Below are 24,622 nucleotides of genomic sequence, written 5' to 3'. Positions count from 1 at the left end.
TCTCAGCAACCCATGAGAAATTAGTTGGAAGTACTTTGTTTTCAGTACATAAAGGACAGATGTCCACCCCACAAAAAGATCATAATTTGCACTGATTGGCCATTTTGTTCTCAGCCCTAACTGAGAGATCTGAATGGTCCAGGGAGACTAAATGTCTGACCATTGCAGGAGGGTCACTCCAGGCAAAGAGTAAGCGAAATATGCAGTGCCACTGCCCACATTATGATTTACTTGGATAATTATGATTTAATTTTTATATATTATCAAGCTACCTGATACTATTCACAAGGTCTAAGTTTGGTTTAGAAGACTGCATAAAATGGAAGTAGGGGATTTCCTTTGTATGGAGCCAAAATCTGTAGGTATGAATTGACTTCGCTGGGAATTTTATTCAATAAACACCAAAAGATGTGACTCATGGTTTGGTATTGACCAAGAATTAATACATTTTTTATTTAAGCCACTGATTTTTAGAAGTATCTGCCATTGCTATTAAGTGAGTTGGAGGAAACAAACTTGATGTGATCAAAGAAGATTTTCATTAATTGTTTCATCCATTGTGCTCCACTGGACACTAGTTAAAAGGTTCAGTACTGCCTCCAGATGAATGGGAAAAGGATGGAAAAAAGATGGGACCTAATCTGTGTCTTCTTTCAGGTGCATAACATACAAAAGATAGCCATTTTCCCCCTAAAAGAGTTTGGAGTTCTCTACTTACTGGGTAGTGGAAACTGTCAGAACATGAGAATTGCATTTTTTAATTTTTTATATTTATGTCAAAAATAAATGTTGTTTCTCTCTTCACCTGTTGTTTCTTTTTTCTTTTCTTTCTTTCTTTTTTTTTAAATAAAGCACCTACAACTGCTACTAACATGCAAAAGCTTTCCCCCAGAAGGAACAGTAACTGAATCAGACTCCTGCACATGTAGCCATATATCTAAACAGCGTGTTATAATCTATATCGCACAGGCTATAGTTCACGTGACCTTTCACAATCTTTTTACTCTCCCTTTCCTGTTCCTTTCCATGAAGCCTACATTCCTCTCCATTGTGAGGGATGAAGGAGATGTAAAGAAGCAAAATGCATCTGCTTGAAAGCTCCCTAAGGAAATACAAGGTGGTAAATTGCCTCCAAAGCAAATTCAATGTGAAAGGCCCTGTGCTACATTTTACAGGGTTTAGTTGGGAGGGGTAAAGGAAACAGATGCTCTGTGTGTTAGGAATGGCTCATATCTGCCCTGTAAATTGCTTCTCTTGCTACATATGTTTTTGGTGCATGTCACACTTGTTTGGTATACCCACTAAACATCATATCAATGGACATCACTGTGCTTTGCCAGTTACATTTTTCTGACCATTTCACACCACTCTGTATGTCATTTCAGGATGTGACTCTGAAAATCCTAAACATAACACACATATCTCTGGCATTATCTGAGGTGCTGAACTCACACTGACCAAGACTGAGGCCAACATTTTAAAGCACTACAGTCAGCTATACAAAGCACTGCACAGTCAGTAGAAGATTTACCAGAGCAATAGGATGCTGTTGATTGGACAGGATGATATCTCATTGACTTATTCAAGAATCTAGAGACTCATTTAGGCTCCACTTCAGTGTATTCCTGGCTAGAATAATAGAATCATAGGGTTGGAAGAGACCTCAGGAGGTCATCGATTCCAACCCTATAGTAAAATCTATAGATAGATCTTCCTATGGGGAACAGAAATTGTTGTGGAATCTGTTTCTGTTTAAAAAAATCATACAGCACAATGTCTGCAGAAGTATAACTAATGATAACCTTCCTTGCCCTCCTTTGGAAGAAACCCTATAATAAGGGCTTCCCAAAATATCAAATACAACTTGTTTCATAACAGTTCTTCTTTGTCCAATCACCATGTTTCCTTTTGATATGCACAGATAATAAACAGTAATGTACAACTAAAAGGCAATATATAGTAGAAATCAACACTAATTTTGCCCAAATATGTCTGGATTAATAAAATGCCATCGTAATGATTATATTATAATGTCATTGCTGTTTTAAACATCAGCGTTAAACATACTTCCATTCCTGATCTGGCTTTATCAGATAACCAGTTGAGATAGAAATGATGGCTTTATACCCCCAATTATTTCCCAATGTGTTAGCTCAGAATAGTTTTTCTACTGACTGTGATAGACCCAAACCAGCACGCTGCCGCACTCCAATGGAGGGCAGGTATACAGGGCTCTGGGTAAATAGCTTTCCCTTCTCCAAATAAGTTCCTAGAGGCTGCTGCCATGAAATGAAAGCAGGCAGACACATGATTTTAAAGGGCTGCCCCAGGTAAAGAGGTGGGGAAGACAAAGAAAGATGGACCAAAAGGAGGACGTGTGGTACAGAAGAGCTGTGTGTGGGTGAGCTGATGACTAGCTAGCAGGTACCAGAGGGAAGGCACTTGGAGGGGATTGTTTGGAGAAGTGGCCCAGGGAAAAAGCAGACATACTGGAAGCAAAACAACCCTGTCTGTTGCTGCTCCTTAAGGGTCTCTGGTCCAGAACTCGGTGTAGTGGGCAGGCCCGGGTTTCCCCTACACCTTCCCCATGCTTAACACAGAGACTGCCTAGAGAAGGGATATGAGGACTATAGAGGGATATCACCCCGAAACCATGAACTAGACTGTGATGAGTATGGCTCAGTAAGCTGTGGACCCTGCCTCTTGTAAAAAAGAAAGAGGTTGTGTGGAGGGCCACATTTAGCCTCTGAGGCTAACACTATCTGCCAGTATCATGAGACCCACGGAGCACAGCTGGAGCTTTGTCACATGACATATTAGTGTTTATGCTGACCTGGAGGCAGCTAATGTGAAAAACCAAGTTTTTCCATAAACCGACATCAATGTGCACAAATGTATTCAGGTACAAATATTCAATTGTATTAAGTAGTAACAGTAGTGACAAAATAAAATCTATTAAAGACTTAATCCTGTAGGACATAATTACCTTAGTAATCCTTAATAACATGAGTAGTCCCAAGTGAAGACCTTATTACGTAAAGGTTGTGAAGGGCATAGAATTATGAAGTGTTTATCATCTGCATTCTACAGATGGGAAACTCAGGTACACAAAGGTGAAGTTACTTAACTAAAGGAATACACAAGGGACAACTGAAAGTTCCAGAAATAAAACCTCATGAATTCTTGGCTTCTTTTCTTGTCTTTTGGACATAAGAACACAGAATCATTGAAAATTAGGGTTGGAAGATATTTCAGGAGATATTCTTTTGACATCCTTCCTCTGACAATATATTTCCTGAGGTAAATGCAAATTCATCATCTGAAGATCTGTTGTATTTTTATCATTCTCTCAATACACTACTTGTGGATTGTATTCAAGACCATACCACAAGACCATCTTTAGAATCGTTAGGTAAGTTGTAAGTCTACAGTCGTCATACTACATTCCCAGGAGAAAGAAGTGGGGATAACTTCTAAGAAAAAAAATCTGTGCGCTCTTCAGGTTGTGCTCCAACAGCAACCCAAAAAGTGATGTTCGTTTAAGTCAGGAAGAAGCAGCTATGCATGAGAAACTGGACCCTGCAGGCTCTATCAGTCAGAATTCAAGGATTTATCTTACTTGCCCTTCTAATTAGCCAGAGAGCCATTGTGCTTCCACTAGCATCACTCAACTTTCTTTTTTTAATTTGGTCTTTTTTCTCCAATGAATTTACATATTTCTCAATCTCTCATCCCATAGAATGTTTTATTTATAATACAGACTTTCTTGATGGTAACTTTAATATGAAGGAGATAGTAATTAGTGTCCATAGCTGCTAGGTTAATTCCTTTCCCACAATGTCTACAGAGAAGTTTAAGGTAACAGTTTACAGACAATATTAAGCTTAATTGTGCTTAATTAGAGTTACTCTCTCTCCTTACTAACTACACCTAGGTGTGTAGCTCTTAGATAAGTTTGCTTTCCAGCCTCCTTCTGGAATGCTAATAGTGCCACTGTGCCCTGTATGTACCATGCTTTAGTCCCTAAAACTACTTCAGGGGAGCCAAGCAAGTGAGATACTTGTTTCCAAATAGATGCCATGGAATACAGCGGATAGTATTAAAATACTGTCCACTTTCGGTAATGAGCAAGTTTCATTGCCTAGCTCTTTAGTGTAGGCAACACATGGAAGATAAGAAAAAAAATCCCAAACAATCTTCTCCACCCAATCTGTGTAGTTGATCCCTAGAAATGTCTCCTGTATAAGTTATTACCTGCTTTCAGTTAACCTAAATTCTAGTTCAATAAAACTGTGCTAACATTTAACACCTCTAAGGGAAATAAAAAATATTTAAGACTTAACTCTACTCAAAGAGGCTCTGGGAGACAGACCCATAGTCTCCTATAGACAACCACCTAACCTCAAGATGATTCTTACCAACCACCACAGGACATACCACACTAATACCAACCCTGGTACCTTCCCTTGCAACAAACCCCGTTGCCAGCTTTGTCCACATATTCATTCTGCTGATACCATTATTGGACCTAACCAAGTGAGTTATAAGATCAAGAACACATATTCCTGCGCATCCAGAAATATAATCTACGCTATCATGTGCCGAAAGTGTCCGTCTGCTATGTACATTGGACAAACATCTCAGACACTTCGCCAAAGGATTAATGCCCACAAAACAGATATTAGACAAGATCACAAAGAGAAAACAGTTTCTTGCCACTTTAACCAGAAAGGACACTCTCTAAATGACTTAGCCACCTGCATTCTGCTACAAAGACCTTTTACATCTGCACTTGAAAGGGAATCCTCTGAACTGTCATTCATGTTAAAATTCGACACTTACCAACAAGGACTTAACAAGTCTTTGAACTTTCTCACCCATTATCAAGACAGTTTCCCCAATTATCACCTGTAATACCATTAACTCACAAACATCCCACTCTCCCTACCTTTAATATCAGCAATTCACAGACACTTACCTTCCTTCCTCCGCCTTCCCACCCCCCCGCATCCTCCTTCTGTTCTGCAATGTGATTTGTCCTTTTCATATTTGTTCATTTTTTTAAATTGTATCCTTTGGTATATATGGTTGTGACTACTTTCTTCCACTATTTGATCTGAGGAAGTGGGTCTGGCCCACGAAAGCTCATCATCTAATAAACCATCTTGTTAGTCTTTAAAGTGCTACATTGTCCTGCATTTTGCTTTAACTCTACTGTTCATCCATCATGGGCAGGTACAGTGTGCAACCAGCTTTAGGGACAGGATATAATTGTTAGGGATGTTAGATATCATGTAACTGAATAGTCATGTAACCACTTGAAATCTTAGCAGTTACATGACTATTGCCGCAAAACAGCCTCTATCCGTAGCAACCCAGGTTCACCGCAGACAGAGGCTGCTTCGTGCGATGCTGGAGCAGCATCTATCCACAGGGACCTTGGACCCCTCTTGGACAGGGGCTGCTGCTGCGGAGCAGCCTTTGTCTGCGGTGAGCCTGGATTGCTACGGACAGAGACTGTTTTGCGGCAGCCTCTCCTACTCCCCTCCGCCACGCTGTTGCCTCTGTATAGACAGCAGTGGGCGTGGGGGAAGGACTCAGGTAGCACAAGGGAGCTGGTGCTGGAGGGAGCTGACTTAGAAGGTCTCCCCTTCTTGCTGCCTATGTAGGAGGCAGCCGGGGTGGGGAGGGTCCATGGAGTCAGCACACACGGGGAGCGTGCTTGAAAGTTGGCTTCCCATGCATACTGGCTCCAGCCTGCTCCCCATACCTTCCGCGCTGTATTAGAGGCAGCAGCTCAGGTGGGAGGGCAGGCAGATCCGGTGCTTGTGGGGAGCCTGCTTAAAGCCTCATGGGCACCAGCTCCCACCCCCCAACCCCTTGTGCTGCCTCTGTATCAGAAGCAGCAAGGGGGAGTGTAGTTGACAAGATTAACCAATAAGCCCAGGCTTATCGGTTAATCATATTGTGGACTACACATTGACATCCCTAATAACTGCACCAAGATGCCTTCTTAAGATCTTCTTTTTAGATTAGAAATGGGCTCTAATAAAATCTCAGATCCAAACACACTCAGGCTTCAGATGTTAATTATTAGGTTCTGCATCATAATGATGTGGTCTGAGCTTGTGTTCCCTTGAGAAGAAAGAATGGATTTCGGGGTTGTCGCTTTATATTTTGCATTCCCACATTTTATCCTCTGCCATGGCCTTATCTGTTATCCCCTTGGGGAACTTTCTGTGATGTAGCTTATCTTCAATGACCTATGAGAATGAAGGCCCTTTGACTCTTTAGGGTGTTAGGATGTCCCTGTAACCCTTTGACTCTATGGGGTGCTTGGATGTCCCTTGTGGATACTGACTGCACAAAGGAAATATCTGAAAACAGTGATTTTGTTTGCCATGAGAGATGAAGCCAGGAAAAATTGTTCTGAAACCAGAGGAGCTCATCCTTTTGATTTATCCAGAGCATTCCAAGGAGTAAGCTCTGCATGCAGCTCCTGTCAAACAAGTGTGAAGTTTGCGAGGTTAAGCACAGGATTTTTTTTTTTTTTTGGTCTGGTGAGAATTCTGCATTAGGGATGTAATAGTGTAGTCAATTAACCACTTAATCAATAAGCAAAAGCTTACCAATTAATGCTATAGACTACATGCATTTCCCCTGCCCCCAGCCTCCACCAGTATATTTTTTAGCAGGCTGGCCTGCAGCCCAGTACAGTTCTGGCTTGCGCCGGGACTGGGACCTATCTCTGCTACAGCTCTGCACTTAAGTGCATTAGGGGCCGGGGAGGCAGGCATCCCGGCTCAGTCTTGGCTCGCGTCGGTCCAGGACCTACTTCTGCTGTGGCTCTGCATTTAAAGTGCATTAGGAGCCAGATGGGCAGCCAGTTGAGCTCAGTTCCAGCTCATGCCGGCTCCAGGAGCTCAGACCTCCCTCTGGACAGGGGCTGCTGCCACCCCACACTGCTGCCTCTGTATCAGAAGCAGCATGCGGGGCAACAGGTAGCTGGTCTGCAAGAGGAGCTGGTTTTAAAACTGGCTCCCCTGGTGGCCCAGCACCTTCTGGCATCCCAGAGAGGCAACAGCATGGAGTGGCAGGGGGCTCCTTGGGAGTGGGGCCAAAGCACACTGGCTGCTGACCCCACTCCCAGAGACTACAGAACAGCAAAGTAACTGATAAGAATTCATGAGGTTAATTGACTATTCAGTTAACTGATATTTAACATCCCTATTCTGCATTGGGTTCATGTGTTTTTCCTTACTTTTCCTGCTGAAAAAAAATCATGAACAGAAAATGTGAACATGCAGGCCCAAGTTTAGCTCTGGTGCCACATTGCTGATATGTTAATGGCATTCACTGCATTTTAGCATGAATGACAGTTCAGAGGATTCCCTTTCAAGTGCAGATTTAAAAGGCTTCTGGAGCAGGATGCAGGTAATTAAGTCGTTGAGACAGTGTCCTTTCTGGTTGAAATGGCAAGAAACTGTTTTTTTCTTTGTGATCCTGTCTAGCTCACAGATATTTACCTTTCCCCACCTCTAATACCATTAGCTCACGGACATTTACCTTCCTCTCCTCCCCCCCTCCCCGCATCCCCCTTCTGTTTGAAATGTGATTTGTCCTTTTCATATGTGTTCACTTTTTTTTAATTGTATCCTTTGGTATATATGGTTGTGACTATTTTCTTCCACTATTTGATCTGAGGAAGTGGGTCTGGCCCACGAAAGCTCATCATCTAATAAACCATCTTGTTAGTCTTTAAAGTGCTACATAGTCCTGTATTTTGTTTCAGCTACACCAGACTAACACAGCTACATTTCTATCACTAGAGAAATTAAGTTACTTGCCAGCACCTGGGATTCTCTTTACGAATTTTCTCCTCAGAAATCCATGTGCGTGACGCTCAGAACCATGAAAAGGAAATCACTTTAGGCAGGGCCACCGATGGGGAGAGGGCAAAAAGGGGCAGCTGCCCTGGGCCCCAGAGATTTAAAGGGACCCAGGGCTCCTGGTCACCACTGCCACTACTGGAGCAGTGGCCTTTAAATCACTGCCAGAGCCCTGAAGACTGCAGGCTGAACAGCACTAAATGGCTGATATACAAACATGCAATAGACATCTTGGGAGTGAATTTAACCTTGTTTGTGTATGTAACTTAAGGTTCCAGTACACTGTGTAAGAATCCTTGGAATTTCACACACCAAAAAATGGTAAATCTCCCAAACGAGTACCCCAATCAAAACTAGAAGCATCTATTCCCAGTCATGATGGTAATCAAAGGAGGTTTTTGAATCGTGGATTGAAGAGTCTAATTAAGCAGGATACTATTATTATTTTATTATATTATCATAATTGTTAGAAGACATAGTCATGAACCAAGATCCTGTTGTACTAGGTGCTGTACAAACACAGACAAAAATATGGTACCTGCCCCCATAGAGTTCACAATTTTAAATATAAGACAAGAGGTAGACTGAGGGTGTGCCATAGGAAAACAATGGACAATACTGGTTAGCATGACAGATAGTGGTCTCAGCACACCAGCATTATGATATGCCCATATTTAGCACTGCAAAAATACTTTAATGCAGAGAAAATTACTTTTGGTAATTAAGGACCCAAGTTTTCTCCCTGTTGATGACCTGAGGTTATTACTTCAGGAATTTTTTTAAACACTCTCAGGGCTAACTATCAAGGTTACCCTTATTGGTCTCTTGCCACTTGCCAGCAAAAATTAAACAAATTTTCAGCTGCCTGTTTTCTTCCAGAAAAATTTTAAAAACAACAAATAGTCTGGCAGTACATTAAAGACTAACAAATGTAGATGGTATCATGAGCTTTCGTGGGTACACCACTTCAAATGAAGTGAGTATTAAAAGTCCAGTTTCAAAATAAATGGGGGGGGGGGGGGGGGGAGGAAGGAAGGGAAAAATAGTAATGAATTAAACGGTTCATGTTACATGAAGCTGATAGGGAAGGTAGTGTGCTAGCCAGGTAGTGTCTTTATTCATGTCTTTGTGATGGGTCCCAAACCTGTAAATGAAGTTAAGTAGTCTCCACTTACACCTTTTCATATGTGTTCACTTTTTTTTAATTGTATCCTTTGGTATATATGGTTGTGACTATTTTCTTCCACTATTTGATCTGAGGAAGTGGGTCTGGCCCACGAAAGCTCATCATCTAATAAACCATCTTGTTAGTCTTTAAAGTGCTACATAGTCCTGTATTTTGTTTCTTCTCCTTATGGGCACTTACGGCCCATTAACATGAATGATAATTATTCTGATAAGAATCCAAGCACATAGAAAAACAGATATTGTAGACTTTATCCTTCTAAGTCTGAAAGCCCAAATGCAGCTCTGAGAAAACATCTTCCACTTGGTAACATACTGCTGCCATTTCAGTGGCCCAACCCACACACGTGTTGAATTTTTGATGTCTCCAACTCTGCCATTTTATTTGCTTCTTTCTTTTTCTTTTTTTAACCCTGTTGATGGTAATACTACTGTGGTGACTGTATAACTTGAATCAGCCTTGACTGAAAAACTTACAAATTAACTGGGCACCTGGAAATTATACTAGATAACATTACAACACTTATACTAGGTAAATTCCAAGAAGAAAATAACTGACTGAAAAGAGAGAGAAGAAAGTCTCTTATAACTCACCCAGCCAGTAAAAGATACTGCTGTTGAATTTTGTAGGATGCAGCAACATGCTGAAAGCAAAGATTCCAGACCTCCTGCTGGAGATGTTTGTCCCTGTCTTTACAGAAGCTCTGTCAAAACAAGTTCTTATAGTGGTAGCCATGACTGCAGTATCTAAGTGCCTGGTGGCTCTATGGATGTCCCATCAATGAAACTTGCTCAGTGAAAGGCAAAAAAAGCTACTTGACTGAGCTAAGCAAGTGCTTTACTGAATAAAGCTAGTTTGCTCCATGCAGAGACAACAGCAGCTAAAAGAAAACATTTTAAACTTACATCTGGACACAGGCATGTTAGTAAGAAAATGCATAGTGAATGATTTCTCATTCTTGCTGTTGCAGTACATGAAATCACAGAGATGACAAAGAAATCAGGTGCACCAAAATCTGTTCACTCTGTTCAGACACAAAGGGTCATATGGACCACATTCATCTGATACTAAAAGAAAGCCAGTGGACAAGAGGAAGATGAAAAAACAGGGCTGTGAAGGAAAATCCCTTCCTGACTTCAAACCTGGCAATTAGTTCAATCATGTGCATGTGAGCAAGGATCACTGTGATTATTTACTTCCAAATAGAGCCCAAGTTTCCATCAAGATCCTAGTTATTGTCCACAGTTTTCCTGAATCCCAGTGATTTGAGTTCTGATAGATGAGGACAGGAGTGTTGTCCCATTTACTATACAAAATGCCAATTCGGAATCCTCACAAACAACATAGATCAGAGGAAACTCATCCTAAGATATTCTCTAAATCGGCCAAAACTGCAGTATCTTGCAATTCCATTCTTCCCGTAAAGGTGGACAAGGGGCAACATCACAGCAGAATTTTGCATAGACACTAAACATTTTTGCATGTGATTTGAGAAGTAGCAAGGAAGTGGGGAGGGACTTTTTTCCCCCAAAACACAAACAGACTGACAGAAACTGACCCCTCTCTATTAGCTTTACCAGAACATACACTGAGAAATGCTATGTATATGCATATGTGTAAATACACGCAAAGCTGAGATGTTGGCGGTACAACTGCAGATGTCTATGTAATCTAGGTAGTAATCAGTTGTGAGGGAATAGGAAAAAGTTACAATGTAATTATTAACTAGTACATTGGGCTATTATCCATAGCAGGTAGAGCAGCAGAAGCTACTGCAGCAATGCTGGTGGCCTCTCCCCATCAGGCAGTCCTGTTAACCTTGGCTGGATGCTTAGAACCAACCAAGACAGGAAAAACCACAAAATCCAGTGCCAGCAAAAGTAAGAATTCTCCATCTTGCATGAGGAACACTTCTGCAGAGATGACAACATTCCCTTTAGATTTGCATATCTGGAGTTTAGAGAATGTGACAAATACTGATATTACTATTTACCAACTATACATAGCAACATTATTGATACTACCTATCTAGAATTACTCCCTAAACTGCTGCAAGTGAATGACATTAGTTGTAGCTGGCAAGTATCAAAGTTGATAGGTGTGGCTATACAGGCAGTCCCCGACTTACGCGGATCCGACTTACGTCGGATCCGCACTTACGAACGGGGCTTTCTCGCCCCGGAAGTCGGGGCAAGAAAGCCCCGTTCGTAAGCTGCTCCGGTGCCCCTGGTCTGCTGGAGACCGTCTCCAGCAGACCAGGGGCACCGGGCGGGTTCCCGCGCTTCTGAGGCTTTGCCAGAGCAAAGCCTCAGAAGCGCGGGAACCGCTGCTGCTGCCCCTTGAGACCCGGTGCCTGTGGTCTGCTGGGGACGGTCCCCAGCAGACCACAGGCACCCGGACTGAAGCCGCAGCCGCGGGGGGGGGGGGGGGGTCCCGCGCCTCTGAGGCTTTGCCAGAGCAAAGCCTCAGAGGCGCGGGGAACCGCCGCTGCTGCCGCTTTGACTAAAGCGGCAGCAGCGGCGGTTTGACTAAAGCGGCAGCAGCGGCGGTTCCCCGCGCCTCTGAGGCTTTGCTCTGGCAAAGCCTCAGAGGCGCGGGACCCCCGCGTGGCTGCGGCTTCAGTCCGGGTGCCTGTGGTCTGCTGGGGACCGTCCCCAGCAGACCACAGGCACCCAGACTGGAGCGGCAGCAGCAGCGGTTCCCCGCGCCTCTGAGGCTTTGCTCTGGCAAAGCCTCAGAGGCACGGGACCCCCCCGCGGCTGCGGCTTCAGTCCGGGTGCCTGTGGTCTGCTGGGGACCGTCCCCAGCAGACCACAGGCACCCAGACTGAAGCCGCAGCCGTGGCAGGGTCCCTCGCCTCTGAGGCTTTGCCAGAGCAAAGCCTCAGAGGCGCGGCACCCCGCTGCGGCTCTGCTCCCCGTGTCCCTGGTCTGCTGGAGGGGGGCGCAGCTAGTGTGCTCCCCCCCCCCAGCAGACCAGGCTTTTGTTTTGGACTCTGGGGCAGAGCAGCTGGGGCGCTGCCGATTGGTCCTGCAGCGCCCGTGGGCACTACTGGACCAACCCGGCAGCACCCCAGCTGCTCTGCCCCAGGTCCTGATTCAGCCGCTGCTGGTCAGTTTCAGCAGCGGCTGAATCAGGACGTCTGGGGCAGAGCAGATGGGGTGCTGCTGGGTTGGTCCAGTAGCACCCCAGCTGCTCTGCCCCAGGCGTCCCCAAGTCAGCTTCTGCTGAAACTGACCAGCGCTGACTACAGGAAGCCCCAGGCAGAGTTGCTCTGCCCCGGGCTTCCTGGAATCAGCTGCTGATCAGTTTCAGCAGCAGCTGACTTGGGGACGCCTGGGGTTCTTAAGTTGATTCTGTATGTAAGTCAGAACTGGCGGTCAGTTTCAGCAGTGTCTGAATCTGGACGCCAGTTCTGACTTACATACAGATTCAACTTAAGAACAAACCTACAGTCCCTATCTTGTACGTAACCCGGGGACTGCCTGTACTGTCAGTGCTTGAATAGATAGTAGAAGCATGTCCATTTAATTGAGGGGCTAGTGTATGGATGCCTCTAGCCCTGATAAGCCAAACACCTCACTAAGGATGTAAGCAACTAGTTGACTACCCGATAAGCCTAGGTAGTCGAGAGTCACTACTCAACTAGTTGCTTCCCCTGCCTTGCTACCTCTGTATCAGAGACAGCAAGGGGGGAGAGCAGGAGCCAGTGCTGGAGGGAGCAAGCTCAAAAGCCGGTTTCCCCCCAGCACTGTTTCCACAGCGGACAGGGGAGGCAGAGGCCCAGTGGGGGAAATGGTGTGAGTTGGGACTGAGCAGGTCCCACATGCCGCGGCTCTGCTTTTTAAATGTAGTAAGAGCCACCAGTGCTCTTTAAAAAGTAGAGGCGCAAGATATGTCAGCTGTCCCGGCTTGCGCTGGATCCTACACCCTGTGCCTCTGCCTTCTAAATGTAGCTGGCAGCTCTTACCACATTTAAAAAGCAGAAGCCCAGCAAACCCTATATGGACTAATTGACTACTTGATATTGTCCATTGTCTATTTAACATCCCTACACCTCATAGCCACTCTTCCTGTTTGTTTTTTATCTACAACTCACAGTCTACTATGAAAAAAAAAGAAGACAAGCAAACAAAATCAAATCAGGAAATTCATAACCCTTGTTTGCAACCGCTACATAGAAGGCTTTCTAAGAATTATAAAGTAGTATATTAAGGGGAAACCTACCACAAAAACAGCTGTACTTGTTCCAGAGTTGTCTCTGAGCATAAACACCCAGCAGAAATGTTTGATCTCCCATGTTAAGAAGGTGGAGTCATCCTATCCTGCTCTTAAGTTTGTCAGTGATTTAAATTTGCTCAGCTACAAAGATTTACATAGACATCTTCTAAGTTATAGGTTTATTTTTTATTTTCCAAAAGAAGCTTTGGCTGTTTATTTAACAAGACCTTGAAAGAAACTATTTACAAAAACACAAATTCTTCCTTCAACAAACTCTCTCCCTCAGAAAGACTTTTCTCTCTGTGTGGATTATTCATTTACTTTAATGATTTTAAAGAGGCAGTGTTAGAATGGGGGGAGGGGGGGAGTGAAGAATCCACTAAGACTCTCCAAAAATAGTTGTTTTAACAAAATGTGCTGTTGTATATGCTGTCTCAAATTTGCTCAAGGACAAAAAAATCCAGAATTTTAGAAGCCCTTTTTCAGATGGAGTACTGGAAGCTGCTAGGCCAGGGGTAGGTAATAAAAAAAAAGGCACCTCACCGCCACTATGTTTACCTGCACTTATGCAGGTTGATCACAGTTCTCATTGGCCAATCGTGATGCGCAGCCAACAAAGGCTGCAATTGTCCAATACCTCCAGAGGCAGAGGGAAACATAGAGGTGAAAATATGGAAACAGGTGAATTCATATTAGGAGTTTGCACAACCCATCCCTCCAACATATTAGAGGTCTTAAAAATTAGGGGGAAACTTGATTAGATGCACCTGGAAAACTATAAAAAAAAACTTCCCTGAGGAGATTCAAATGCCAGAAATCTCAATGTTTTCTACAAATTTTCCTGCTCTTTAATCATACTTCCACATAGATTTATAGCTTATCTGCACTGCAACTGTGCTCCTCGGAATTAGAGAGATAAAAGCAGGGAGAATTAAAGAGGTGGGAAAGCAATTCTGCACTATGTTGACCACAGTTGGAGCCCAGATCTTTGGCTGTTTGCTTTAAAATACAAAGTTGTTGCTGAGGTTTGAGTTAAAATCTTGTTAATTTTGACATTTAGGTGAAAGAACTGCTGCTAGCTCCTGAAAAACCTGTATAATTTATCACTACGTGAAATGTCTGAGGCATGCCCAAGTGTGAAGACATTATATGAGTTCACACACCCCATAACTCACTTGCACACATGGTCCATGCTACACAGACAGACAGGGTATGTCTAGACTACATGGCTACGTCGATGGAGCCATGTAAACTAGTTTACACAGCATAGACAATGAAGCGGGGATTTAAATAATCCCCACTTCATTAAAATAAACATGGTCGCCACGCTGTGCTGACGATCAGCTGATCCGGCACAGTGCAGCAGTCTAGACGCAGATCTGTCGGCTGGGGAAGCCTTTGCCGACCGATCCCTTATGCCTCATGAAACAAGGTTTACAGATTCGGTCGGCAAAGGCTTCCCCAGCCAACAGATCCACGTCTAGACTGCCACGCTGTGCCGGATCTGATGATCGTCAGCACAGCGCGGCGGCCAAGTTTATTTCAATGAAGCGGGGGTTATTTAAATCCCCACTTCATTGACTATTCCGGGTAAACTAGTTTACATGGCTCCATCAACGGAGCCATGTAGTCTAGACATACCCACATAGAGACACACACATATGCAGGTTTGTTGGATCTCCTGTCTCCCTTTCCAGTGTAATGTAATATAAGCTACAGTTTACTACTCTGTAATAAATTATATAACCTATCCTTTTCTAGCTGGAAGGTTTAAGCATGCCTGTAAAAAGAAAAATGATAACAGTCCAGTCTTCTTCGTGCCTTACAGTTAAGCACCTAACAACATTGTGGATTTTTGTGGATAAACAGAAATTCATATTTTGCTTCTCTCAAACTGCCAGATGATTGGGGAAGATCCCATAAACCAAATACATTTTAACAAATGTTTTCCCACACTTTCAGCAAAAAAGAAATTAGAAACTAGGTCTCCAACTTTCTAAACACTTACTTGCTTGCTTAGCTTTAAATACTGCAACTAGTTTTATTGACTTCAATAGGACAACTCACTGTGCCTAAAAAGACATACATATATACGACTTTGCAGGACTGGGCCCTATTTTTAAAAAAACAAATTTTGTTGGAAACAATTAAATGGAAAGCGTTAGAATTAGTCTTTAGGCTCAGCCCTGAATAAGTGCTGAGGAGCAGATGCAATCACTTTATGGAGAGCTCAGGAAAGGAACTGTCTTTCAAGGTCAAAATTCTCTGCCTGGTTCCTGGGGAAAGTAACTCGCTATAGCAGTTTAATAGATTATCCGATTCTTCCCTGTCTGAGCCACCACAGATGGGAGACACAACATAAGGTCCCCCATTTCCTATTCCCTTTCTCCCCACTCTCATACTTTGGGGAAAGGGTGACAGAACACACCAACTACACAGATCCTGCTCTCCCTTTCTCCAAACCCATTTACAGCCAGATCTAGAAGAGTAGCATGGGTGGGGTAGAAGAACATGTCCGCCTTCTATTTATGACCTAGGCAACAATGAAGCACTAGCATTAGAGTTTACCCGATTAATCATTTAACTGATAAGGTGAGGCTTACTGGTTAATGATATCGGTTAAACCCAGCCGGCTACTGAGCAAGGTGGCTTAGCTGTAGCAGGGCACCAAAGCCACCTCCCTGGGAGCTTGGCAGAAAGGCAGCTAAGGTTTATATTGCAGTGCCCTCAGTTCTTCTAACCACATAATCACTAACAATTTTAGCTGTTACATGGTTATGGTATTGAATGATTTTAACATCACTATGCAGCACCAGGCAACAGCGTGGCTCTTACTTCTAAAACAGGAGAACTATATGCTGCAAATGCTAATTACAGCTGAGCAAATGACTGATAACAATTTAAGAGAGATAAGGTGGATAAAGTAATATATTTTATTGAACCAACTTCTGTTGGTGGAAGAGACAAGATTTCAAGCTTCACAGAGCTCTTCTTCAGGCCTGGGAAAGATAACCAGAGTGTGTCAGCTAACAATAGTTAACCAATTACTTTTTAAAATATGCTCCTGAATTATCTATGCATTATTCTCATAAACTTGTTATTGAAAATTATTTGCCCAAGAATCTGTTTGAATAATTTGAAGTCTGTAATGCATTTGTGGGCAGATCACTATGAGCACTTATATTTGAAAGATAAGATGTTTTGACTGGACATATAAATCATATGTTTTCTCTGACAGGATGAGTAGCTCTCAGCATCTTGTTTCAAGTGCAACTAATTTTCAATGATAATTCAAAATTTGCTTTCTGTGAATATTCTCTAATATTTGCTTAAAATATGCTGTTTTCACAGACAGCTCTGCGTGTAAGTTTGCTCACTCAAATATTTGTTAGAAGGAACAGGAACAGAATCAAAGTTACTCCTTTACAAGTTCAAATGAAAGGTCTTGGGAAATATTTCACCTCTTCAAGATGAATGATAGAAAATGCAAAACTATATTGTGTCTACAAAGTTCACGTTTGAATATTGTCAATGCTTTGTTATACACAGAAGTAAAATAACTGAATATTTTAATTACTTGTTAAGACTTTATTCGCTCAGGCAAAACTCTCACTAAAGGATTCTCATCTGAAAAAGGAGATGCATTTCTCACTGAATTAAAAAAACTTAAATACATACACATATATTATCTATTGCATCATCGTCAATTTTAAATACTTCTGAAAATCCCATTGAGTTCCTTACATTTGTGAACTTGTGTGTGTATATATATAATTATTGATGGTTTCCAATTTGTAAACCATTCTTGTGTAACTTCTGACAAAATTTACAAACTTTAGCAAAAATTTCTTGTAATGTTTCTTCTCTGCCTCCTGTCTCAGCATCCCTCCTGCTTGACATAGTTTTCATTTTTGAGTTTTCTACAACCGTCAGCCTGAGTATGCTAGTTAAATAGCACTGTCAAGCAGATACAACCTGTACACTTAAATACCCAGAAAACATTGCTTAAAATTACCTTTTCTCTTCTGACTTCAAAAGGGTTAAGGGCAGCTCCTAACACTTCTCTTTTATGCAGCTGTAAAGAAAAGAAATGATTATATTTAGGGATTTACTCAGACAACACCTTGAGTTTTCATAACATTCAAATGACTCAGCATTCAGTTGGGGAAGTAGGTGGCTCACTGTGTATATATATCAACATGTATCCATCTGTTGGAATAAGACAAAACAGAGTCCTACACATTCACATACAGCATTCAGGTGAAGAACGTGTAAACAAAAAGTACTAGTAAAGAAAATATCACAACACATGAGTACTTCATAGGGAAAATGTTACACATGAGTACCGTATTATAGAGGCATTCATTCACAGAGACTTCAAAGCTACAAATCCCTTCATTTTTTCTTGTAAGTGGGGTTTTATCATCATTACGGACAAAAGAAATGTTTGTTATAACCAGAATTATACCACTTACTCTTACCTGTCAGAAGCAGTTTTGGGGAAAGTTACGAGTAAATACTTTTAATAGTTCAGAAGTTTTAAAAAAATCATGCATTTTCAAAACTGAAGAACTGGAGTCTAATGCTTTTATAATTATAGAAGACTTTGTTTTAACCCTGAAACTTTAAGATAGCTATATAGGCGCTTTAAAAACTAAAAAGCATCAAAGTTGTTAGCACTATTTATGATGATAACCAAAATTTTCGAAGCTGGGTGCCAAAAGCTAAGAGCAGATTTTTAAAGACACACTCTCAATAACCAAGGACTTGTAATGAAAATTAAGTCCTTAACTACCCTCTCTGCCTTTGAAAATCTCCCCAAAATTCCTAACTCAATATTGAGGCATCTAATAAAAGTGGACCAATTATAATTGGTGCTCAGAACTCATCACTCCAAGCAAGCTAATAATTCTCCATTGCCCAAACAATTGAAACTTTTCAGAGTCTAATGGGGCTACTTAATCTAGTGTTATAGCCCTATCATAGAAGGTACCCAACGGGCCCAAAAGCCACCATGGGCCCCGGGGGCAAGGTGTGGGGAGGCCAGCTCCACACCCTGGAAGTGGCTGGGCTTTGGGAAGAAGAGGTGGGGTGAGGGAAGCCAGCTCTTAGCACCAACCTGGCCTTCAGTCTTGTGGAGTGGCAGAGCTGTGCTGTTGGCAATTCAAAGAGAGGAAGAGCTCTCACTGCCACCACTGCCTCAGTAGCAGTGGCCAGGGACCCCAGATCCCTTAGAATACCTGGGTCCTGGGTAGTGTTCCCTCTAAACATGTGGCAACAGAGCTTCACAGGTGATTAATCAGCCATGCCCAGTCAGAGGCTCAGAGCTCTGTGCAGGGAGCTGACTGACTGGGGGGGGGGGGGGGGGGGAGGTTGTTTAATCACCGGTGAAGTTGTGCTGCCATGCAGCTTAGAGGAGACACTGGTCCCGGGACAATTGCCCTCTTTGCCCCCCGTCAATAGACCTGAAGTTACGACATTCAAATCCTGAGAATTTTATTTTTCTTAAGTTTTTCTCAGTAATAATCCTCCCAAAATTTTATGTCAGCAAAAATTCAAGCCACCCCGGAAAGATCCTTTAGTTCCATAGAGCTACAGGGACAGAAGTCCCATTATGATTAATTGAAGATTTTCATATCCTTTTAAGAGGGAAAAATGTGGGGGTAGGGGCTGGCATAGCCACCGCATTCACCTTACTAGTAACTTGATTAGAGTTTTTCATCATAGCAGAAAGGCACATGAATACACAACTGATTCCCAACTAGTATAAAATGGTTATATTCATGTCCAGCTCATAAACAACATTAACCCTACAGCTGCACACAAAGTGTGAAAATTCATACGGGATACTCTCACTACAATATTAACTCTGGTTAGATCCTTAACTGCACAAACTTTTCAAAGGATTGAATCTAGATCTGGATCTCAACTTTTCTTCTCTGTTCCATCTGTATCTGAAACTTCACATAACTAGAAAAGCCATGTGTTATGTTTGCAGACAGAGTTAAGGCTGGTATTAGACTGTGCTATATGAATTGTCTCATAAACAGATGGAGTATTGCAGTCTTTACTTACACTATCTTAACTGATCAGTGATTATACTTTAATGACAACTGTTCTCACTATATCATTTTGTAATAGTTATTTTAATTGACAAGCTAAGTTTACATTAACAAAGCTTTATATTCATATTGAACACTGAGTATTTGAAATGGTGACACACAAAGTCCTATGGAAATTGCAAGGAGTCCAAAATCAAAAGCCATTGGCTAGATTTTCAGTACCATATTTTTAGGTGCACAGATAATTGCTGGTGCAAATCTTACCATTTGAATACCTCATTATCTGATGCACTCACAAAATGTTAAATAGGGATGAAACTGGGTGAGTTTCCTCTAAAAGCAAGTCCCGTATAGTTATCAAAAGTTAATTTTGAGTAGATTTTGCAATATGGGGTTCTATTTGACTTACTACTTCCAGGTTGCAAGGTATTAATGCTACTTATATAGGCTGCAGACAGGCAAACACACAGCATTTGCAATTTGCTGGAAATGAGAACTTATGAGAACAAACTCAATAAGATGAACCCACTGATTACTAAAAAAAATTAACTTAGTTAGATACACCCAAACACAGACGTGCATAGGGACCAGTGTTCCCTCTAAGCAGTGGGGCAGCACAGCTTCACAGGTGATTAATAAGCCCCAATCAGTCAGAGGCTCCAGGCTCCATGAACAGAGCTGACTGAGTGTGCTGGAATGATTATCACCTCTGAAGCTCTGCTGCCCCACAGCTTAGAGGGAACCCTGATAGGGGCCCTAGCAAATGCCTAAACAATTAATATTCAGTAACAAAACAGAGACCAATGAAGTTACATATTGATATAGCCCATATAACAAACATAATATACTGTGTTAAACTAAATTTTTCACCCACAAGCAGTAACAGACTATATGTTAGCTATACTTCATTGCTTCCTTTTTGCACTAATATAAAAATAAGTTGTGTGGCATAATTAACGTCAACTATAAATGGTAAATGCTTGTGACCTTTACTTACAGTACTGATAAAAAGTTTATTCAATGAACTGCAGTCTGACCAAGAGAGACTGAGATAAGCTTAACCTTTCAGTTCAAGAACATCTGTGTTATTTATGTTTGCCCTAGAGTTTACTGAGATTTAAGCATGACTGAAATGGGGAAAAACCTTACAGCATAATAATTTGGGATTCTTAGCTCCCTTTAAGATTCTGTATTCAATAGAATATGCAATTTCCATTCATATTTTTATCATTCCAGCACAACTCTATACCCAGCAAACACATGCAAACCATTTTATTCAGTGTTTCACTATTGATTATGGCAAGAACACAAGAGCCTAAAGGATTTCAGCCAATGTTTCACAGTGTGACCACAAAGAAATCACTTGGCTCTTCTCATGCTTCATGCAACCCGACATGCATACTATAAAAGCAGGACTTTGTCAAAATGGAGAATGAAACAGAGTTAAGCCCTTTCTTCTAAAAAAAAAAAAAAGTTTGTCTTAATTTAGTACTTATGCAGCTTTGGAGTTGAAATCCTCTAGCTTGAAAACTGTTATCTTACATAATATTTTAGAAATGCGTGTGTGTTTGTCTGTCTGTGCATCTGTGAGTTTGTTTGTTCAAGAACTCCTCTTAAATGTTAAGAGCTCAGACCACCAAATTTGGTATGCAGCTTCCTCTTACCATAAACTAGCTGGAGTTATCCGGCGTTGCTCGGGGCGGGTGATAGGGTCCTGCCGCGGGTGCCCCGTGTGAGGGGCAGGTGGGAGGGGGTGAGTACGGGACCTGTGGTGGGCGGGACGGCCCAGCTTACACCCGTGGCTACAGGTGCTGCGGCGGGCAATTACCCCACCGCCCGCCCTAAAACTTTTGCCCCACTACCAGCTGTACCATGGGGCCGTGCCGGGGGCTCCCCTCTCCCAAGGGCTGCAGCGAGCAGGTGCCGGGCTCCCTGCCACGCGACCAGGAAGCTGTGCCAGACCCCAGACCACTCCCAGCACCACCACCACAGCAGCCTCCCCGCTGCGCCCACAACCGTCCCAGCCCGCCACTCGGCAACCCTCGGCCACCGCTGGAGGGGCGGGCCTGGGACGGGCCGAGTGACATTATGGGCAGGAGGGAGCTCCCTCGCCCCGGATGCACCTGCGCAGTGGAACAGCCTGGTAGAGGCAAGTGTGGCAGCTGCTGCTCGGAGTGCCTCCCCTCCCCTTGCACCTCTGCCGCCAGTCTTAGTGAGTGATTGTCCCCGCTGCTTCTCCCGGGAAGCCACTTCTCCCCGCACTGCCAAAGTACCTTAAAACCTTCTCCTGGAGGAAAGGTTACCCCATGCAAAGTTTGGTTGCAGTAGTTCTTAAAGTGCCCAACTTATTAGCACAAACATACAAACATTCTCCTTTATATATTAAAGTAAGGTAAGGATTTGGTTGTGCCAGGACAATACAATGTGCTTGTTTCTCATAAAATGGAAAGGGAGAGGTCTGGTAGGAGGGACCTAAATACTGTAGAATGACCACAGGGGGCAACAAGAAGCCAGATATAAGAACCGGGACAGGTTTTCAATGGCTGATATAGCTGCAAACGACACACTACAGGGCAATTACTACCAACAGAGATGATGATTTTTGTGGTAAAGACACTTGTCCAGTGAAAAATATACTGAGGATCCATCTAAATAATTTTAGGAGTTAAGCTTTTCTGACGGAGTAAAATTTAAAATACATTAACAAACGGCTAGTACTAATTTACCAGACTCAAAGGTACACAGAAGAATTTCAACAAATAGACCGCAAAATGTAGACTTAATCTGCTGAGTACAAGACAACTAACTAACTACTGATTCTGAAGCTTCAGAGGGGTAACTGAGTTAGTCTGTACAGGATAAACTTAAAAAACAACGAATAGTCTGGTATCACTTTAAAGACTGACAAAACATGTAGATGGTATCATGAGCTTTCATGGGCACAGTCCACTTCTTCAGATGACCTAATTAGCTCTGCTACAAAAGAGGAAGTATGGTATGCTTACATAGCAAGTTCAAAGGAATAATACTCAGCATTACAAATCTGGTCTCAATGTACAAAAAAATTCTTAGGAAACAGGCAATTCAGTTTCTGTGCCAGTCTAAATTCCAACTGAAAAAGCTTATTCCTCCACATTCTTCTTTGGAAAAGTCTAATGTCAATTTGCGGAGGCGAGGGAAGGGAAGGGAAGGGAAGGGAAGGGAAAGGAAGGGAAGGGAAGGGAAGGGAAAGAGAGAAAGAGAGAGAGAAAGGTTTCCACGATTGTGGAAAAGAAACAGAGAATACCTGCAGCACTGTCCACTACACTGTCCAGACTTTACTTTTATGGGCTGAGTATTTAAATAAATTTAAAAGGAATAACAGTCTGGAACATAAGACATGAAATGTTTCAGGGAGGTAGCTGTCTTAGTCTGTAACTTTAAAAATAATGAGTAGTCCTGTGGCACTTTAGGCTATGTCTAGACTAGAGGCTTCTTTCGGAAGAAGCATGTTTTCAGAAGAGATCTTCTGAAAACACTTCTTCTGAAAGAGAGTGTCCACACTGCAAAAGTACATCGAAAAAGTGATCTACTTTTTCAAAAGAGAGCGTCTACCCTGAATGGATGCTCTCTTGAATGTAAGCTGTGATTGCTATGGATGGAACGGCCAGCAGGGCATCTGTGCTTTTTTCTCTTCTTCCAAAAGAACTCCCTTTTCCCCATCCACACACACCTTTTTGCGAAAGAGCTCTTTCACAAAAAGGCTTCTACCTTGTAGAATGAGGATTACCAATGCCGGAAAACCCCCTCTGTTCTTTCGATTTTCTTGCGGAAGTATGCAATTGCCATGTGGATGTTCCTCAAGTCTTGTTAGAAAAACAGCTGTTTTTCTGACAAAACTCTGTAATGTAGACATACTCTTAGAGACTAAGAAAAATATATATAATATCATGAGCTTTTGTGGGAAAACCTACTTCTTCAGATGAGGTGGAGTGGAAAAAATAATGGTTTTTGTTAGACTCTAATGTGCCATAAGACTACTCATTGTTTTTAAAGTTACAGACTAACCTGGCCACCCCTCTGAAAAATGCACATAGTATCATGAGGTTTTGTAGACAAAACCCACTTGTTCAGATGAGCTTGAGTGGAGAAAACAAATCTATATATTTTTGTTAGTCTTTAAGTTGCCATAGGACTACTCGTTTGACATGAAATGTATTTTTGCTACATTAGAAAGATAGAAAGCCCAGGAAAGAGGCGCCAGTTGCAATATAGGTTTTTTTACAGAAAGTACCAATATAGATAGGTAAACAAATCATACTATGATAACACATGAAGACTTCAACTGTCAACCAAATCAGGTTATTAATGATCACAAACATTTTTTTACATCTTTAGTTTTTTATGTACCGTTCAATGATCACTCTCACAATTCAGCAGCTTTGTCTTTTAAGGCCAATTACTCCAACTGGTTTCTCTCACAATAGAGTGCTTTCTCTCAGCTTTGGGAAAGGTGAAAATTACCAAGTGATGTCTTCCTCTGCCTAGACCATGTGAACAATTCGAAAAATTTAACTGATTGATTTTCTTTGGGCATATCAGGTATTAATGGTGGGGTAGACAGCTTCCCAGCAAGGGGAAAACAAACAGCATATAATACAAACCTCTTTCTTTTGTCAGGTTTAAGAGGAAGGGTATCAAATGGCTCATAAGTTTTGTAGCAGTTTCTGCCTCTACATTACAGTTTCAAATCTAGTTTATGTCAACAATGATTCAATGTTATAAAATGAGGCGCGTAAAATTATTTGAATGTTGATCTCAGCCTATTTCTCAATAGTCAAGTATTCATCTTCTAAAACCAGATCATCACTATTTGGCCAGATCATTACTGATGACAGCAACGATACTAAACACTGAATGGACAAAGTAGAAAGTATTATTTTCTGCTGCTGGGCCTGGCTCCTCAAGGGGCAGTATCAAATATGTTGATGAGTGAAGTACTTCTTGCCATTGGGATGTTGTGTTGACAAGGAGGACTTTAGATCTCAGAGATGGCAACTTAGCACTTTCACCAAGATGTAATTCACACAACAAAAAGGGCACAGAATATTTCTTTCCCTCAAACTTCTATCCCAACTCCAATATTGGAAAAGATTAAATGTTGGTCATTTTCTTTGTTTGAGCTAAACCTGCCTCCACTCCATTAATAAAAAAAATAAAATAAAATGTTTACCTCCTAACAAAGAAAGTGTCCTTTATCCTTAGTCACTATCATTGAATATCCT

At 42.2% G+C, this 24,622-nt stretch overlaps 1 protein-coding gene across 43 annotated transcripts in view; it reads right to left on the bottom strand.

Annotated features, from left to right (window-relative positions):
• The window catches only part of ZBTB20 (zinc finger and BTB domain containing 20), a 723,674-nt gene that overhangs the window by 571,911 nt on the left and 127,141 nt on the right, over positions 1 to 24,622 (bottom strand). For all 43 annotated transcript variants that reach the window (XR_012897275.1, XR_012897274.1, XR_012897273.1 and 40 more), the window contains exon 2: positions 17,312 to 17,371. The gene's annotated coding sequence lies outside the window, so the exon portion shown is untranslated. The remainder of the gene's footprint in view (positions 1 to 17,311; positions 17,372 to 24,622) is intronic.

Source organism: Pelodiscus sinensis, chromosome 1 (assembly GCF_049634645.1).
Source record: "Pelodiscus sinensis isolate JC-2024 chromosome 1, ASM4963464v1, whole genome shotgun sequence".
NCBI classification, from domain to species: domain Eukaryota; kingdom Metazoa; phylum Chordata; order Testudines; family Trionychidae; genus Pelodiscus; species Pelodiscus sinensis.
The sequence above is the reverse complement of the archived record's forward strand: the minus strand, read 5'-3'. Positions and strand labels throughout refer to the sequence as shown.